The 14170-nt window shown below is 44.7% G+C and overlaps 1 pseudogene; it reads right to left on the bottom strand.

Annotated features, from left to right (window-relative positions):
• Positions 1-1848: 1848 nt before the first annotated feature.
• On the bottom strand, positions 1849-2854 carry LOC146866391 (WD repeat-containing protein 5 pseudogene; annotated as a pseudogene).
• Positions 2855-14170: the final 11316 nt, after the last annotated feature.

The following is a 14170-nucleotide window of genomic DNA, read 5'->3' as shown; positions in this document are numbered from 1 at the left end:
AGGCAGTTGAACAGAAAAAAAAGTCTCTAAGCAGAAGTAGACAAGTCCTAGGTCTGATCTCCAGAGCCCACAAAGTACATACACATATAAGTATATAATAAGTATATACTAAAGCATATACAAGAGGTCTTGAATGCTCAACCTAAAAATACAGGCCCTCAGAGCAGCATCCAATCTATTTAAGATAAAATCCTAGGTCAGACTCGGTAATAGGCTAATCTGTAAGAAAGAGAGACTTTTGCTCCAGAAGCCTCAGTGCTACCAAAGAGAGAAAGTAAGAGGATAGATGAGGTTTATGGCTCTGCAGCTTTTTAAACAGCTAGCACATCTGCTTTGTTGGGGTGATACGACAGAGCTGTTTGGGAATCGCTCAATGCTCTTTTGCCGATGAAATGCCAGAAAACAGGAGACAGGACTTTGTTGAGGTAGTACGGGAAGGCCAGGTAGTCTCCAACCAGTCAATCAGCGCTTCTTATGAATCTGCAGACCCTACTGTCATGGAGGTTTGTCACAGCATCTCCGTGTGGTTACTTGCTGCTCGGACTTACAGACCACCATCAGGACATAAGACTCTAGTTATTCAATGTGCATTTGTGTTGTAGCTAAAAAAACGTGGCCATTGAAGTGCTAATGTGTTTCACCATGTAAAAATGCATATTATAGCAAACTGAGGACATCTTCCCGTTCCAGGACACTCAAGCCTTATGTTTCGTTCCTTGTCATTTAGTTGTACAAGCCACATTGGAGGAAAGGATACGAGCCATTTTTCAGAAATGTCACTGGTTGCTGCAAACACCACAACCAGCAGCACATTAGATTTTATTGCTACCGGGGTCCAAGACATCATGTACCTTCCTAGACCCCAATGCGTTTCTCCACATGAGGCTGTGCAACAGTGCCTGGAGGACAACTGCTCCTAATAAAAAGACATTTTGGAAGACAATGTGAAGCTTACAATTCCAGTTAAACAACTCTTCAAGGGGTGGTGCAAGAGACACACTCTCTTAAAGGGAATTCCCGTTTACCAAGACCTGCCAACCCAAGCAATTGTGATAGATGCTTCTCTAATAGAATAGGAAGCTTATCTAGGATTTTTTTTAATAAAGCAGGTATTGTTTAATGTAAAATGTTTTAGGACTGCATCTATATGCACACACGGCAATACATGTAAGCAATATATAGACAGGTAAAATGCAGATCTTAACTGGAAGGCAGTTTTGCACTGATTGAAGACTGAAATTACATTATTGGTTTTATTTGGTCAAAAAAAGAAAGCAAAAGTAAAAACAGCCAGGACATGGCGTTCAATTGGTCTTCTTACAAGATCAAACTATGTTGAACAAGTACTCATTTCCTGATATTCGTTGGACTACTCCGATATCACAACATGGTAAACAGTCTTTTTTCAGAGTGTCCATGTCTAATTCCACAGTTGACTTTATTTTCATCCTCACAAAAGGGTTCATACCTACACCAAAGGTAAGAGGGTGGTCGACTGTCAATGTAACTGATGCAAGCCATGGAAACTTCATCTGCAGGTTGTGCTTCCATTCAGAGTACAGTAATCCCACCCACAATAACACCATTTCCTCAAACACTTCTACAGTTTGAAAACTGGGAGGAAGAAAATGAAGGCGGCTCATATCTTCAGGTCTGAGCTTCACCCATTAAGATGTTCTAAAGACTCTCCCAGACGTCCTTCCAATATTTATTTTATTCTCTCAAGCTTTGATCAATTTCAGATCAAAAGTGCACCTGAAAAACCTTCAGATTTTGTACAAGGCGTCTTTTGCACAACAGGTTTTCTTCCATCAGTTGCAGTTCTCCAAAAGTAGTTTGTGAAGTATTTTAGCAGTCACTTTTCCATAGCTTGATGGTTTTGTCGTTCAGCAGAGCGGCTGATGCAATTATGTTTTCTGTTGGGTGACATGCAGTTGAGATTACAACATCTGTATGCCCCTATAGCTTCTGTACAATTTCCTTAGTCTGGAGGTTCCAGATGTAAACCATATTGTCTTCTGAACCAGAAACAATCCACTTGCCGCCAGTTACAGAGAAGTTAGCAAATATGCAATATTTTTCGTTCTTGTGACAAGTGTAGGTTTTCAGGCAGTTTCCTTTGCTATAGTCCCAAAGTTTTAAAGTATTGTCTAATGTTGCTGCTAGAATATATTTGCCGTTTGGAGAGAATTTCACAAAAGACACTGGAGGGTTGTCATCACCAATCAACGTTTTTAAGCACTGTCCGGACGCAGTGTCCCAAATTCGGCAAAGACCATCATAGCTACTTGAAACAATTAAGGAGCCATCGCGATTAAAATGGACAGCTGACACTGGCTCGGAGTGTGCAGGCACGGTCTTAAGGCACTTTCCAGTCTTCACATACCAAATTCTAGCACTTTCATCAAACTATCCTGACACAATGAGGTTAGAATGGGGGTTGAAGTTGCAGCAGAAAACGTAGTTACTGTGACCCTTCAGGGTCTTTAAGCATTTTCCCGAACTGACGTCCCAGATCTTTAGCGTTTTGTCATCAGAAGCAGACTAAAGAAGGTTGGAATCAGATGACCAAGCCACATCAGAGATTTCTCGATTTATGACCAGATATAGTATTCTCCAATTTCCCTTCAAATGCCACCCAAATTTTTATAAGCTTCTCAGCAGATGAACTTGCTAACCATTCTCCGTTTGGCCTGAATTTGACAGAGGATTCTGGTTTGGTGTGTCCTGCTAGTGTAAACTTCAAAGCATAATTAGACTTTACAGGTGCAGGCTTGCTTTGATTGGATGAAGAGGAAGGTAACGATTTTGTTTTTATTGCTTCTGTTTCAGGTTTCTTCTCTCCTGTTGCCATGGTTGTGTGGTTGAAAAAAAATAGTATTTGATGTTGTTCGAAAGAGGATTCAAAGCGAGACCCTTGGAATACGGGAAACGGATAGGCTATCCAGTTATCGGAAATCGCCCGTGTGTCGCAGGTACAGTATAAAAAAAAGACAGGGGCTGCAGTTTGGTACCACTCTCAGTTGGTGAAGTTGTCCTGAAATTGTTGGTCACCTCTAATGCTGCTGATTTCTTTCGGGGGTACTGTAAGTAAAATTAGTAATGGCAGCGTGCAATTGCTCTCCTGTCTTTGCTTGACGGCCTTTACAGGGGGTTGTGAAGAGCCTATGGCTGGGCGGTGTTCAGCCTGCACACACAGGAACGCTTGCGGCGGTGGCTCGCGGCGAGGTGGGCCATGAAGCGGGAGGGGATATCTGAGACCCGACAACGAGTGCAGACAAGACCGAGGGCATCTAATATATCTCACAGCGCAAGGAAGTTTGCAGTGCAAAAGACACCAGTACCGAAGTAGCAAGGTTTCACATAAAATAATTAAATACGTTCACTACAAGACGGTACCGCGACCGTCCGAATAAACATACAAATTTAGGGTAATGAAAATAAAAATATTGCGAGAGACAGCTCATACAGGCAATAGCAACTAAGTAACACCGAAACTCTTCTCCCCATACCGATACAGAACAAGCTTTACCTGCTCTTGTATTTCCGCCATGCTGCAGCGGACACCAGATCACGGCACACAACAGAAAGAAGTGAAGCCGGGGAACGTAGCTAAAGGTTACACGGGAAATGTAGTCCGTGTTGTAATGAACTACAGCTTTCACTCTCCGCCCCCTTTTCACCCCGTCGCGCAGGCTAATGAGCTGCTACAGAGTTAACAGCTCGTACTCGTATCGATTATTAAACAGGAGTTTGTGTGTTTGTACACGGACTCCAATCAGTAGAGAAACCGAATCTGCAGCAGACGTGCACAGAACAAGAAAATGTGACGCTGAGGAACGTAGCTTACGGGAACACGGGAAATGGAGTGTGGGCGGGCACGAGAAAACATGCGCATGACTGGGAGTGCGTGGGAGGGGGCTGGGCCCCAAGTAGTCACGGGACTGAGGGAGGGGGAGGTAGGGAGGGACTGGACCAAAGTAGTCTGTGCAGTGAAGGGGTCAGTAGCCATGGAAGGATACAAATGACTGACATGGCTGTCTTGGGGAGGGACTAACAAGCTCAAATCCAATCGGAAGGCAGCATTTATAACCTAAGCCAATGAAGAAGATGGGCCGGATAGTGGGCGGAGCTTCAACGAAGCTTCCACACTTTAGTGTATACTGCATGCCTCGCAAAGCGATGGCAGCACGTTCGTGCTGCAACGCTAGGCGAGACCTAAAAAGGCCCAGACATAAAAATACAAGTGGCCCCTGTTAGCAAATCAGAGAGCTAAAAAAATCCACCCACATTTGCAGATCTGGGGGCAGATTTATGTTTCCTGGCGCATCCCTGCAAATCAGCAGGGATGCGCCAGAAAAGATGCTTCACGCAAGTTTACCCTTGCACCACCACAGATGCGCCGCATTTACAATGCAGCGCATCATGGCGCAAGGATAAACAGATGCGTGACGCATCTGATGGCGTAAGGGCGGCACATTGCTGGAGTCGTGTCGCAAGCACGACGCAACTGCAGCAATGCTCAGGGGCTGCCCATACCGAACATGCTGTGTCATGCCTTACGCCTGCTTCAAGCAGGCACAGGGTTTTGACGCAGCAGCGTCAGAAAAGTGACTCCGTGAAATCTTGTAGATTTCACTGCGTCACTTTTCCAAGGCTTTTTCCGACAGAACGCCCACCCTGCATACATTAAACCTGACACAGGTTTAATGTAGGGGGCTTTACAACGTGACGCATCTACCTAGATGCGTCACGTTGTAACTAAGGTGCAACATGGCGCATTGTTTACGCCGCTGCTGCGTCACAGAAGTGACGCAACGGTGGCGTAAATGTCTCGCAAGGGGCTTGTAAATCTGCCCCCTGGAGATTATTTTAACTCGCAAAGACATACCTTATACATGGTTTGCAATGTATGGAAGAGCTGCATTCATTTGTGCTTAATGCAGGCAATGTTTTTGGAAATACCAGTGCAATTCACAGTAAAGACCGGCCAGTCTGACAACCAAACAGGCGCACAAACAGTCAAAAAATAGCCCACACCCTGACTTGTCAGACCAGCCCTTCTGCCACTGCCAGTTTGGCATCTGTTCCCAAGATTCCATACAGAAGGATTGCTACACCATGTATGAACTATATTTATATGGATTGCTATACAATGTATGCATAAAAGTTGCTTGAAAGTTTCCTTGAATAACTCATTGGAAACAACTGAGTTTTAATATTTCAGTTAACCACCTTAGCTGCTAAGAATATGGGGGCATATTATCAAGCGCGGCGTTAAAATTATCGCCGCTTTAGTGGCAGAAAACTGCCGCTAAAGCGTTGATAATGGGCTTGATAATATGCCGCAGAGAATTCCAATAGAAGCCCATGTTGACACCAGAACATGGGCTTCTATGGGATTTTTCAAGGGCATATTATCAAGCCCATTATCGCCGCTTTAGCTTTAGTGATCATTTTAACGCCATTTCTTGATAATATGCCCCACTGGGGCATATTATAAAGACACGGCATTAAAATTATGCCGAAAACTGCAGCTAAAGCGCCGATAATAGGCTTGATAATATGCCACAGAGAATTCCTAAAGAAGCCCATGTTCTGGTGTCAACATGGGCTTCTATTGGAATTCTCTGCGGCATATTAAAAGCCCATTATCGCCGCTTTAGCGGCAGTTTTCTGCCGCTAAAGCGGCGATAATTTTAACGCCGTCCTTGATAATATGCCCCATAGATGTAGCCATTATGTGGGTGCTGAATCCTAGACACTTGTATTTACTATGGACCCTAATCCTGTCCACTGGTCTTTTTCTGATTCTGCCACTGCTGACAGAAAACAGACATAGGCAAATCATTCTTCCATCAATGGGAGCAGACTCGAAGAACTGTTATGTCATGTTCCTTCTGCAAAGACCTACAAAGTAGCCATGTTTCAACTATGTTCACCCTTATAAGTAAGATGAAGCCTGAGTGTTACAGCAGAGTGTGCACGAAAACTACATCTGAGTATACCACTGCACTTACGACATCACTCTGAGAAACACAATAAGAGATGGGTGGAAAGCTTCAATTTATTTCAGCATCTGGAAATACTATGAATCTCATTACTGCATATTGTATGTATGCTGACTGTACTGTTAAAGTCAAGGAGCAGCCATTTGCAAATCACTTTCAGTCTTATCCTAGAACTCCCTGCTTCCTCAATGGAACAAAAGCAGCCCAGACATGTTTTGCTCTTGAAGGACCACATCAGAGAGGTAGATCTTAGGTCCTATGGCACATAGGTACTAAACACAATCAACCCAAGACGTGTTGGCCATGGAGAAACTTGCCAGTGATGTGCAGCTTGACTTCTATGTTACAACAAGCTCAGGGCATATAACTGGGCACATCCATCATAGATGTGTGAATTAATCACAGCCAATTGTATGTATTGTGAACCACATTCTAATCAACAATGTATTTGCTCACTGTGCCAATGAGGATAGTGTTCAACCACAAGCTAATCAAACTTGGATTGGGACTGTGGCAAGCCCGCACCCATACTAGAGTAAGTCCGCTTTGCACTATCACAGCACTGGCTCATTACCCTCTTCCCTCTGAGCTGTGCTGTTTACCGGGATCGCACTACACTTGGCGTTATGAGTGTGCATGGTGGCAGCGACCTCCCGTAACCGGGTGGATAGCGCCCAACTGATATGGGACTTTATTTACCTGTACTCTGATTTAACACACAGCTTTTATATAGGACGCACACCGTAACTCTAACTTGTGTATCTGCATACCTACCGCCGTCTCGCATCCGGGACCGCTTTGCCTTTTGCGAATTACTAGCAGACCCAGACTTGTGGGTCCCTCATTCCTCCACATTGGGCACATTTGATGTCTACAGTTGCACATAGTTCGGCAATCTACCCAGTGTGCTCCCCTCTTCGACCGGTTGGTCTCTCACTAATCCTGCACAGACTTCCACTGTTACGGACAACGTCCGCCATTTGTCATATACGTGTGTGTACTAACCGAGGGTGTCAGCCCAGCACTCATTATGTCTGCGAATTTTAGTCGCACCATCTCCAGACTCCCCTTTCACGTTTTACGGATCGGTTGTACGACCCTACTCGCCGCTTAATATGCGATTACGTCACTGCATGGTGCATCACAACACCTCATATTCCTTTGAGTGGCACGTATGATTGTTGATTGTGCTTATACTTGTACCTTCCTTCAACCCCTTCTTATCTAGTGGGCCCATTCCAGAGGTTGGGCCGCTTTTCCTTCACCTATGAAGCCTCCGGTCCTACTCTTCTGAGGTAAGACCTTTTTGTGATATCCTCTCGACTGACCATCTTGCCCCCATCCGGCAGGGGTGACACCTCAGGTCTTAGAGGACATGTTTACATTTACTTATTTCTTCTGCGCTAGTTCATTTATGTTTTTAATTATTCTTACTAATTATCTCCTTCATTTTGTTGAGATTCTAGACTAGGGACCTAGTGCTCCTAGCTAGGCATCATGCCCGCTACTTAAATGTTTGGATAAGTTTACCTCCTCCAGCTGTTGACGGTACGTTCTTGTTTGTCCTTCACCACTTTTATCTCCATCTATCTGGGCGGAGACTATCTACAAGATCCTGAATTAGGGACTTGTTTACATTTGGGGTAGATCCCTTTTTTCCAACCCCCACAACCGAGTTTAATACATATATATATCTACCCCTGGTCCTGAAGAAGTGTCGCTTAATCTTGTAGCAGTGAAGACATGAAACATGTTGACCCCAGTCAACTAAAGGCTACCCAGATACCTTGAATCATTGCAGTAGCCCCACTGGTTTTACCTAGTCCCAGCCCTGACACCCAAATTTAAGAATTCACAGGGCCAGGGCCTATTTTAATCACCTTTTGAATTATTACACAAACTAGGAGTCACTGGCTTTCTCACTCACACACACCCTTCACATATGGCGTTCTCAGATCAGAAGATCTCCGCTAAAGATGCCACCAGGCCTGTTGGACATTACAGCGCCGGTCCGACGAGGAGCGCCCAATGATGAAGCATGACACCCTAAAAGGTGTGTGAGGGCATTAAGATCTGAAATACAGATCCCCCGAGACCAAAAAACAGCAGGCAGATAGTGATTTTTATCACCTCGGCCAAAAGAGAGGAACTGTCTCCTTCTGATAAATCAGGTACACACTTTGGAGCATAGGAACAGGACCTCTGTAAATAATCAGCTCTTTTGTCCCCCTTTTGATTATACGTCCTTTATTCTCCTGCATTGCCCATGGTTGATAAACCTTGGCTCCCTCTTATGGGATAAAAAATAGTCCAGCGCACCCTTCAAAACTAAGACCTCTTTAACTTGGGAGACTTCTTCCCAGAGGGACATGTCCTTACACATGCCGACGATACCCGTTTTCAGATCACCTCCTATATAGACCACTTTGTTCTCTGATGACTTTATCACACTCTGTGCTCCTGAGTACCTTCCTGCCCCCTTGCCCCTGAAGACTTTCTCCCCTTTTGCTAGTACTGCGCTCAAACCCGTCATATATCAGTTAATCACAGACATAAACTATTGCATTCTAAATTCCTACATTGAGCTTATATCACCCCTGATACTATTGCAAAGTTTGATCCCACCCACTGTCCAAAATGTTTTACTGCAGATGCTGATTTTTCACACTTGGCCTGGACGTGCCCTCCGATCAACCCCTATTCTGTCTTTTCCCTCCTCTCGACCATGGTTTACCTGGAGATCACACTGAACCCTCTCATTGCATTTTTGGGGTATACTGGGGATGTCCCTAGATCCACCTGCAGATTTGTCTCGCTGGTGCTCTTGCTGGCCAAGCGTGAGATCGCTATTCTCTGGGGTGCCAACCACCCCCCTTTCACCTCAAGCTGGTTGAGAAGCATGACATACTTTGACAAAGTCAGAGAGGAATATGCCCAATTGCAACCCCCTACCACCATGCCTAGAAACGTCTGCAACTCCTCACAGACTACCTTCTCACACTGGAACCTGACACTCAGGACTGAATTTCACATATCCTCTGTGCAGTTGCCTGTCCCTTCTGTTTTTATGTCATGTGTTCCACAGATCACATGAGCTAGCTCTATCACAAATCTTATCTGTATGATGCCTCTGAAGAGTGTATCCTCTATATGTAATAGTCTAGTCTATACTATGTTTGTGAAGCAATGCCCGATATTTTCATTAACCTTCAGGTGCCTGTCTGTAATTGTTCCTTATTTGGTGTTGTATTGTTGGTTTAAATGATGTGTTATGTGTTTAAAAAAGTTAAGGTGGTAGGGTATACAGATAGGGATCAATACGGTCAGTAGTTACTAGAAAATGTAGGACTGCCACGTTCTTTTTGCTGAGATCTTGGATGTCCCTTCTCCAGGTCAGCATAGAGAGGAATTCAGGGGCATAGTAGCAAGGGCATTTACGCTGCTTTAGTGGCACTTTCTTCCGCTAAAGCAGCGAAATTATCGCCCAATTAACAAGCTGCCGCTAACAGCTGTTAGCGACAGCTTTCCGGTGACAGCGACCGTTTCCCTTGTCACTTTGCATGTCAGCGATATTTATCGCTAATGACATGCAAAGTAGGCAGGCCCCACGAAAACAACAGGAATCCACTCGCAAACACACCTACCTCCGATCAGCAATGCGGCCCTGGGACCCGGCTAGCGACAATGAAAGTTGCGCTAACCGCGGTTATCACAGGTTTTTTACACCTGCTCAAAACCAGACTTGTCCATTCAACTCAATGGGGGGGTGGATTGTATGGCTGAGACCACCATGACCATTCAGCAACCACCCCCTAACTCTGGGTTATTATCGCTGTAATGCATGTGATAATCCCACTTTTCACCGCTATCGCTAGATTTTTCATCGCTGTGGAGATAGCTGTTGCTAATAACGTGTTATCTCGGCGATGGAATCCGGCGATAGCCGGCGATGAAAAAATACTCGCTAAGCACGCTTTGTGATATTTATCGCAAAGCGTTGCTAATATGCCCCTCAGTTTTTAAATGTTTCTTTGGTATGGCAGCAATGTCCTCTGGATTATGAAAACAATCCAGCCTCCCAAGCAAGGTACATTGTTCTTTAACGTATCTGAGCCATGGGACACAGTGAGCATAGTCCAGCCTTAGGCAGTCAATAATTATGTCCCAGTTCAGCTGTGCCTCCTGCTTAGACCAGATAGAATGCCACTACAACAATGGTGCTGAATAATGGGATCCTCTAAGTATGGGAGGCCCAGTTCAGCATGCAAGCATAGGTAGGAACGCAGGTAGGGACAGATATTAGTTTCCTCAAAAACACATTCTCACTAGTATATAGGTGCGGGGTTTAGCATACCCCTAAAGGCCTGTACCAGCAGAGCAATGCCAGGCCTTATAATTGTTAATCAACACATCAAAGGTCTTGGAGCCCTAGCTTCCTCACAAACCTGAAGATTCCTTCAATCGTCTCATCAAACTGAGCTTTTCTAACCCTCATAAGGTGTGGCCAGCTAGATTTGGAATCAAAGGGTACACCTAGATATACAAAAGACAAATACATAAGATTTGGGTGCCGCTTATAAAGTAAGATTTTTGTTTCGCCACAGACATTTCCTGAAGAATGTAGCAAAAATAAATATCCCTCCATTCTTATGTCAAGACATTTCAAGCAACCTCAAGTTCCCAAACTAAATAGCATACATTTAGTTCTTGTGGCTCCAGCAGGAAGCTTAAAAGGTCTGATCAGTTTAGCACAAACAAAATCCTGGGGGCATATTATCAAGACAGGCGATAAAATTATCGCCGCTTTAGCGGCAGAAAACTGCCGCTAAAACGGCGATAATGGGCTTGATAATTTGCTCTATGGAATTACAGCTCAGGTTAGATGTCCTTCACATCTAACATGGGCTTCAACTGGAATTCCATAGAGCATATTATCAAGCCCATTATCGTCGTTTTAGCGGCAGTTTTTCGCCTGTCTTGATAATATGCCCCATAGTCTATTGGTTACTTTCTCAGTGTTAGGATCTACAACAATATTTGGTGTAGGAAAATTGATGTTTTTGCATGATCACCCCCATTTTCTATTGGACTGGTGCTTCTGGTTTTTAAACTCTGTGCAGTGGTAAGCAGCTAACCAGCCACCAGTACATGTGCTCTGAAGCCTAAACCATGTTGAAATTGGATATACTCCAAATTGGCATCTTTAACTTACCTATAACTCCTCAGTATGTGGTACAAAATGAACCCATGGCCTGTCAGTTAAATATCACTAAGGCACTGCAGTACACTGCAAGAAATGGAGTTATGAGTTGAGAGGTGTGGAAGCCGCACTCAAATAATAAACACAATCCTTGTTAGGATGAACAAAAAAATCTCTAAATTAACATGTGCTGAACCCTCTGGTAACTTGGTACTAAAGCAGTCAAGCTTAACTTAGCAGCAATGTGTAAAGTATTTATGCAGCGCTCAAACAGCAATGAGGTGAAAACACGACACAAGAAAAATCCCAAACTAATTTAGAAAAATAGAGTAAAATTGAATAAATAAAAGGACAGCAAAACAACAAAAATCCAATCAGCAGAATGAGTTATGAGTTTTTAACAGGACAGTAGTTTCCAGGTGACTCAGCACCCACATCGCTCTAAAACTCTGCCACTTCTACAAGGGGTTCCACAGGGCTCTATTTTGAGCCCCACTCTTTTTAATCTTTATATCGGCCCTTTGGCAGATATTGTGGCTAAATACAGGATCACCATGGTATTATATGCGGATGACACCTAACTTTTAGTGACCCTAGCTCAGGACTCCAATGAATTAGCTCTGCAGTTCTCCTCTTGCCTTAATGAGCTAGCTGCATGGATGTCAAATAACAGCCTAAGGCTTAATGGCAGTAAGACGGAGGTTATGATCATTGGGAAATCCCCCTCAATTTGGTGCTCAGATTGGGGGCCCCAGAGGTGGGGACCCGTCCCCACACCCAAAACAGAAGTAAAAAATCTGGGAGTGTGGCTTGATCCAAAACTGTCTTTCAAGTCCCACACTAGGAAGGTCGCAGGGAGATAATTTGGCACCCTTAAAATGCTAAGGAAAACCCTGGACATCCTTCCCTCCCTGGCAAGGAAAACTCTAGTCCACACTCTGGTGACCTCGCAGCTGGACTATGGGAATGTCTTATATTTGGGAGCATCAAAAGGAAACGTGCAACGGCTGCAACGCATTCAGAATGGGGTGGCACGCCTAGTTCTCAATCTACCTAGGCGGGCTTCAGCGACGAAAGTCCTAGACTCTCTTCACTGGCTGCCAATCAGTAAAATGATTATTTTTAAAGCTTTGTGTTTCTGTCACCGGAGTCTATAGTGGAAAGGTCCCAGCTACCTGTATGATCTCCTGACCCCTACAATCCTACTCGGCAGTTGAGATCGACAGGAGCATATCTGCTCAAAGTACTGAAAATAAAAAGGGCAAGGATGGGTGTAAGCTCATTTGGCTATCTGGCAGCCAAAAAATTTAACACTCTGCCACTTTTGTTGCGTGCAGAAAGAGATGAGAACATCTTCCGCAGAGGCCTTAAGACTTGGCATTACCAGTTCTAAGCCGTGTTTTCCGGTTTGACTCCCATTGTAACTGTTTCCATAGCACGGGGACACACCAGTAGGTGTAGCCAGGCGTTTTTCAAATGACTTTATTATTATTATTGTTATTAATAAAGTTTCGGATGAAAATAGTGCCAAGAAGCACAAAGCGCCACTTGTGGTTATCTGGTTGCACTGGACTGGGGGAAAGTCACAAGTTCAGATTGACTGCGAAGGATCTCGGGTCGGATGCATGGGCCAGGTTAGTCCAGCTGAAGAGTTACCTTCTCACGTCCGGCTCAAAAGGTGGCGTTCTCTTTGGCAGGGTCCCCAAGTACGAGACTGCTAGCATGAGGAGCAGGTCAGGTGTCATGGATGGTCACTATTGTAGCACCAGTCATTCTCGAAGAATTGCATTGACGGTCATCGCAGTCACTGCAAAGAGCAGGTCCCCCTAAAGCTTTGCATTGGTGATAGTGGTGGCTGTCAATTCATGCCGCAAAGAGGTCAATTTGCAGTTGCGGGGAGCCCAAACATCTGCATCCCCATCTTTTCGTCAGGATGAGTTCACCCTGATGCCAGTCAAGAGTCCAGGGCCTGGAGGGCACCTCTTGGGGATCAGTACTTACTCCAGCAAAGGTCAGCAGCAGGCTCAGGTAGGTCCAGTTGGTGCTGGTCACCTTGGCAGTTGCAGGGAGGACTCTGGAAGCTTGTTGTGTCCCTATAACTCACACAGGAGGTCAGACAACTGACCCATGGAGCCACTCTGGGTAGCCCGGGTTCAAGGCAAATAGGTCCAACCTTCCTTCTTCAGTCAGCAGGGCAGTCTCTCTTCCTCAGAAAGCAGAGCAATCCTTCTCCTGAATCTTCTACAGGTCCAGAAGTGTTCGGATGAGAGGTTCTTAAGATGTCGCAGAAGTGAATTCCAAGGGTCATTTGACTGACCTTCTGTTAAGCTACAGGGACACAACAAGCTGCTAGAAACCCTTTCTATTGAAGAGCCCAGCTGGCCAGTTCGAACTGGACCTGCCCTGTACTTTGCTGGTGGCTTTTGCTGAGTGAGTCCTAACCCCCAAGTGCTGTTCATGAGGTCCTGAGACCATTAGCTGTATCAAAATGTCCTCTTCCTAACAACGACCTGATAAACCTGGATCTTCTAAACCTTTTGGCTCCAAAGACCTCCTGAGGACTGGGACAAACCTACCAAGTAAATCCTTCTAAGTTGCATTTCTGTTGGGCCAAAGATTCAGGTTGTTCTCACTCAGAGCCTTTCTGCAGCAGTAAATCTATTACAGTGGGATGTTGTGGAGAGGGTATCTGGCCACATGCAGTCCTGTTCATTTACTGGGGAACAAAAGATAACCCCTGGAAGGAATTTGGTGGGGGGGCGTAACCATGGGAAGTTAAATCAAAACAAGCAACAATAACTGCAAAAACCCCCGTATTTTAACATCTGTATACATCCAAAAAGATATCATTTAGAAACATATACATTGAGCCACAAAATACATAATCATCCAAACCATATGCATATTTTCCCATAATACTTTTTATTCATTATTTTTTTCTTTTCAACATTTTTCACCT

The sequence above is a fragment of the Triturus cristatus genome, chromosome 2_1, assembly GCF_964204655.1.
Source record: "Triturus cristatus chromosome 2_1, aTriCri1.1, whole genome shotgun sequence".
NCBI lineage: Eukaryota > Metazoa > Chordata > Amphibia > Caudata > Salamandridae > Triturus > Triturus cristatus.
Note: the sequence above shows the minus strand (reverse complement) of the source record. Positions and strands in the feature narration are given on the sequence as shown.